We start from the raw sequence: 6,308 nt of genomic DNA, 5'->3' as shown, positions 1-6,308 counted from the left end.
TGTTGCCTAAATTCCTCTATAGTAAATGGCAAGGTAAATGGCATGTAATTTTAGCTACAGGTGTCTACATTAAGTTACTACATGGAGCTTTAGCTTGAGGTGTCTACATAGAATTATTACATAGAGTTTAAGCTGGAGGTGTCCATACGGAGTTACTACATGGGGATTTAGCTGGAAGTGTCTACATGGAATTACTACATGGAGCTTTAGCTGGAAGTGTTCATATGAAGTTACTACATGGAACTTTAGCTGCAGGTGTCCATATGGAGTTACTACATGGAGCTTTAGCTGGAGGTATCTACATGAAGTTACTACACGGACATTTAGCTGGAGGTGTCTACATAGAGTTACTACATGGAGCTTTAGCTGGAGGTGTCCATATGGAGTTCCAATATCAACATTTAGCTGGAGGTTTCTGAGAAGTTACTACATGGAGTTTGAGCTAGAGGTTTCTATGTGGAGTTACTACACAGAGCTCTGGCTGGAAGTGTCTACATAGAATTACTATATGGAGCTTCAGCTGGAGGCATCTACACGGAGTTACTGCATGGAACCTTAGCTAGAGGTGTCTACATGGAGTTACTACATGGAGCTTCAGCAGGAGGTGTCCATATGGAGTTACTACATGGACATTTAGCTGGCGATATCTACATGGAGTTACTGCATGGACATTTAGCTGTAGATATCTACATGGAGTTACTGCATGGAGTTTGAGATAGAGGTGTCTAGATGGATTTGCTACGTGGAACTTTTGCTAGAGGTGTCTACATGGAGTTATTACATGGAGCTTTGGTTGGAGGTGTTCATATGGAGCTGGAGGTGTCCTGCTGGATGCTGAAAGAGGTATGGCACTATCACTCTAGGCTGCTACCTGCACAATAGCTGAGACCTGCCCACATGGTCGAGACACTAGTGGTCTGCCAGCCAGATGTACTCCTCAGTCCAATAGAAATCGATAGATTCAGCCCCTATTGAAAGAACACCCAGCAGACTCCAGAATCATGAGCAACAGAAATGGTAGTTTTTTCAGACCACTAGGATTCCGAGTAGTTAGCTGTATCATCATCATCCCATTGATTGTCGAATTTCTCGAGCAGTCTCAGTAACGTTTCCATTTGTCCTAGCCCTGAGATTTTAGAAGCCTCTCTATACTTGTATGTCCCGTCCCGCGGGACTAAGTTATTCCAGGGTCTGAAGAGGCGCTACCTGAAATAGCAAGGGCGAGAAAGAAGAGGGAGACCAAGCAAGGAACTGTTGTCAAGGTCTCGTTTATTGAAGGAAAGTTTACAAAATATATAGGCTGAGGGGCAAGGCTTTTGCGAGGGGGCCAGGGTGGATCACGCGGGGCATTCGCGGGGCATTTGCGTAAGGGGGATCAGCAGACTGGAACATGATATGCCTGTCATCTTTGTGGGTCTCGCCCTTGGTACAGGATGTCTGTTACATAATACAATATCTTGGTGGGCACTCCCTGTCTGGGGAAATGGCTAAGTTCTCCTTTTCCCAGGGTCCCGGTCCCCCACACTTGTACTTCCCAATGATGCTGCATTGGAGGCTCTTTCAGGGTCAGGAGAATGAGACCCAGCTTGTTACTGGTTGGGCATATTAATACACCATGGGGACCTTGCAAGGCTCTCCCATGTGGGCAGAAAACTCTCTGTAGTTTGCCAGGTTCTCCCAGAGAAGAAGTAGGCTCGGCCGTGTGCTTCCAGGAGCTTGCTTTTTAGTCCCCGGATGCTGGCCGTGGATGGGATTTGATAGTGCTGGGGGCAATCCCTGGGTATGACTGCTTAGGTACTGGGAAATGGGAAATCTGGGCGGAGCAGGCCCAGCCCCCATCTGAGCAGGCTTGGAGGTCTCAGCCCCAGGTCCCACACATCTGAGTTCCTCTGCCGGTACCTTCATGCATGAGGCTCATCTGAACGTGTGGAGAGGGGCCTAGAGAATGGCTATGACTAGGTTCCGGAGGTCTTTGGCTGCCGGGAGCTCTGCTCAGGGCGGGGAGGGAAGCTGGAGCACATCCCCTTCGAGGAGCCCCGGGGAAGACAGCCAGGCGCGCAAGCAAGAGACTCTTGTTAGTTGTATAGCAGAAGTTAATTGATAGACATTGTCAAATGAGATGCTTTTTGATGCTATTTTCACATGATGAGTATACTAAGGGTAGTAAGTTTTGTGTAAGTTTTGTCAGGTAATCTGAAGAGGCAAATAAGGGGAAAAAAGAATACAAAGACATGGATATCAAAAACTACCTAGAAGCACAACCCCCTTGCCAGCATTTGCTGTCAAAAAATTAAGCATTTAAGAGAGTCTGAATGTCTAAAACACGCCTAGTATGAAAAGATAAAGTCTGGATTTTAGATCCTGCTCAGCTCCTGTGGCTTTTGTCCCAATTCAGATCAAACTGCCTGCGAGCTTGTCTGCTATCTGTTTATATGCATCACAGGCCTGCGGGCTGATGTTTTTTTCTCTTTGTTCCTTTGTATAACCTGAATGTAATTGAGGTCCCATATGGCTTGGTCTCTGAACAGAGTTGCTTTCAAAGAAACAACGTTGTGTCAGTAAAACATAATTGGCAGAAATCCGCATCTATACTGTCTCTTGCAAAGACAAAGCCAAGTGAAGAGCGCTTGCTCAGTGCCAGCTGTTTGAAAGAGCATCTTCTTCAGACGGCTTTTGTGTTCTCCATCTTTCCAGTATGTTCGCCAATGGTAGTCCGAAGGGTTCTTTCTGGAAATGACTCATGACAATATAAAGTGTTCTTTCAGCCTTTTCTTTCATTTTTTTTTTGAAATCTCTTCCCTGACATCAGAATGCCTGGCGCCTCGGGCTTTGTTCAGTGTCATCCCACTCAAATATATGGAGAAAATCTTGTGTGTCCTTTCATCTAAACTTTCCCACCCCCATGGAGATGCTCCCCCGCCTTCCTACGTCTTCCGCCACACCCGTGTTATTCACAAAGACAGGCTCCCTTCCTGCAAGCGGGGGCTCCTGCATCCGATTCTGATTCACTTGCAACTCTGGGATACAGAGGGGGGCTAGTCTTTTGATTTCACTAAGAATCAACTTATGACCTAATTCCACACACCACAGGGGAAACCTGGAAAGTACTTCATGCTCAAGTGAGATTTCTCCCTTTGGGGTAATAGGCTGGTGGGGGCGGGCAAGGCAGTGGGAGGGAGTAACATAGTAAAATATGAATAGAATCCTATGGATGTTCGGTTTCTGTGAATATGAAAAATGTGCTGAAAACATTCTTACAAAGTCTTATTTCTGCCACAAAGTTTGAAATGAAGGGAATGCCTCTGAATGAGGGGGGAAATCAATAATCACTTATGTGTAAAGCTGGTGGACTGAGGGAATTGAAAATCCTATTAATGCTCTTGCAATGGTAGCTGATAAACTGTCGCACCTCATACGGTTCCTTTCAGTCCTATGAGAAAATGATTCTTCAGTTCTATGAAGTGTGAACTCTGGAGGATGTTCCAGCAAACATCCTGGCGTGAGCTGCCTTTGATGTTCTGTCCTGTTTGCTTTTGTGTCTGAGGTGAGGGAAAGGGGGTGGGGAAACTAGGAAAGGAGAGTCACATTTTGGGGACCCCTATAAAGAAGGGGAGAATCGGATACTGGATGGGCTACCTCAGGTCCAGGTGATGAAGGCCATCGCTGTGAGAGCCAGCGTTTGCTCCTCTCCAGGCCTCAAGGTGACTTTCAGGTCTGGCAACTCTGTCACCACCAGCTGACAAGGCCAAGGGTATCTCAAGACAGTTCTTGGACCCGGGACCACTGAGATGTCAGCTGGTGGTCCCATTAGCACGGAGAATGAGCTGGGTCGAGTGTCAGGGTACTAAGGATAGAGAAAGGACTGTGGACATAGCAGATGCTGATGGAGGCTGACAACTTCAAAATGACAGGTTGAATGTATCCTTGAGAGTTTTAGGAGAGGTACCCTCAAAGATTTTGTTTTCGTGCAGAAGGTGTGTGAATAGGTGGAATAAAATGCTAGTAGAAGTTGGTGATACATCAATCTTGGTTTATGAGCAAGCTGCTGGGTCCTTGGGGTTTTCCTCACAGTTGGACATACCAACATGGCTGCCTTGTTTCTAACTTTCTGTGTGGATTTTGGTTGTTTACTTGACTACAGAAACCTCCCATTCTCCCTTGGGTAGGATGGAGGCAACCATAACGTTTACTTGATGGGATCTTGGGTGAGGAGTCAATGAACTGATATGGAGAAGGAGTTTAGCATTGGTGTCTAGCAGTCCTCAGGTGAGCTCTGTCAGTGCAAGCGATTGCAACGTTGTTATCACAGCCACTGCAGGGTTTGGGGGTTTTGTTTTTGTTTTTGCTTCATGGCAGATGGGTAATGTGCTCAAGTCATAGCAAGGATTGAGGGAGGAGCAGGTCACAGAGATGCATGAGCCCCCATCATCATACTGAGGAACTGCAAAAGAATCCCACAGCCACAGTCTCTCATGCAGAGCCTCTCAATTTTCTCAATTTCCTAGGAGCTTGGGAGTCGCTAACATGGGTCACTGCTCAGGTTACCCTGATGCCACTGGTAACTTGTAGGCCTTGGAGCTTTCTTAATCCATAATGACTGATGGCAGAAGGACATGGCTAGCGACTCCTGTTAATCTCACACCCTGTTAAGGGGGCTGCCAGGCCAGTCAGCAATTGCTAATTTTCCGCCAAATCTTTGGGGAAAACAGAAACTTCATACTCAGGAGAGATGGTATTTGATCAAGCCAGATCAAGCCATACTGCGAGAAGAAATTACCCATATGTTCTTGTTCACTGACCTTTGGGGAAAATTAGTGCTGTTTGTTTTCTTCTTTATTAAATGGCAGAAAAATTCGATAAAAGCAATTAGCAGAACTATTTAATTCTAACTATATTAAAGCCACGTTTTCTGTCTCTATTACCGTCAAAATGGCAGGTTGAATGTATCCTTGAGAGGGTTAGTAGGGATTTCCATGGCAACCAGACAGGAATAAGGGATAAGGCCAAGTTTTGGGACAAAGGTGCCTTTCTCCTACTCACTGGGGCCCGTGAGAAGCTGTTTGTCACGGCCCTTGCTGCAAATCTCAACCCACTGACGTCTAGAGCTCCAGGTACCCCTCTCTACACAATGAAGGACCAAATGAAGTGTGGGCGTTTTCTCATAGCAAAAGGTCCCCATGAATAATGGTATTGGATTCTATTTTCCTAAGATCAGAATTCACATCATTTTATTTCATTCTGCTCTATAAATCTATCTCCACTCTGTTCGCATTGTTTGGGCCACACTTGGTGGTGCTCAGGCTTACTCCTGGCTCTGCTCAGGGATCACTCCTGGTGGGGCCTGGGGGACCACATGGAATGCTGGGGACTAACTATCCATTTGGCTATGTGCAAGGCAAGTGCCCTACTCATTACACAATCACTCAGCCTCAAGTGATTGCCATTCTAAAGATGAGGAAGCAGGTTTTGAAAAGTGCATTGGGGCCAGAGAGATAGTATAGGAGGTAGGGCATTTGTCTTGCATGGGGCCGACACCCCATATGGTCCCCAAACCACCACCAGAAGCAATTCCTGGTTGCAGAGCCAGGAGTAATCCCTCAGCTCATTAGGTGTGACCTAAAAAGTCAATAAATGAATATAATTATTTTGTTTATATATAACTAAAAGGGACAGAGGAATCGAATTGAACCCGGGTCGGCCAAGTGCAAGGCAAACGCCCTACCCGAGCCCAGAAAGCTACTGAGAGTATCCCTCCCGCACGGCAGAGGCTGGCAAGCTACCTGTGGCATATTCGATATGCCAAAAACAGTAACAACAAGTCTCACAATGGAGGCATTACTGGTGCCTGCTCGAGCAAATTAATGAACAACAGGATGACAGTGCTACATTGCTGCAGTGCATATAATTAAATATATATATTTATATATATATTAAACAAAAGTGCAATAACTTTAGCTAGAGTCCAGTGGCAGATCCAGAACCAAATTTACTCCATTTAAAGTTTGAGGCCTTTTCCTTTGGGCCATTGAATGGGGCAGAACTGGAATTCCTTCCAGAGTCTTGTGTGTGTGTGTGTGTGTGTGTGTGCGCGCGCACATCCACCTGGCAATGCACAGGGGTTACTCTTGGCTCATGCACTCAGGAATTACTCCTGGTGGTGCTCAGGGGACCATATGGGATGCTGGGGATCGAACCTGGGTCGGCCACATGCATGGCAAACACCCTACCCGCTGTGCTATTGTTGTATCCCCTTCTCCCAGGGTCTTCCCTGTCCATTGTGATGTGGGAGAGAGTGCGGCTTTACCTGT

The 6,308-nt window shown here is 46.3% G+C and overlaps 1 non-coding gene across 1 annotated transcript; it reads right to left on the bottom strand.

Annotated features, from left to right (window-relative positions):
* Positions 1–4,350: 4,350 nt before the first annotated feature.
* Positions 4,351–4,453, bottom strand: LOC129400233 (small nucleolar RNA U13). The gene has a single exon (XR_008627548.1). It is a non-coding gene; the product is annotated as a small nucleolar RNA U13 (small nucleolar RNA).
* Positions 4,454–6,308: the final 1,855 nt, after the last annotated feature.

The sequence above is a fragment of the Sorex araneus genome, chromosome X, assembly GCF_027595985.1.
Source record: "Sorex araneus isolate mSorAra2 chromosome X, mSorAra2.pri, whole genome shotgun sequence".
Classification (NCBI taxonomy): Eukaryota; Metazoa; Chordata; class Mammalia; order Eulipotyphla; family Soricidae; genus Sorex; species Sorex araneus.
The sequence above is the reverse complement of the archived record's forward strand: the minus strand, read 5'-3'. Positions and strand labels throughout refer to the sequence as shown.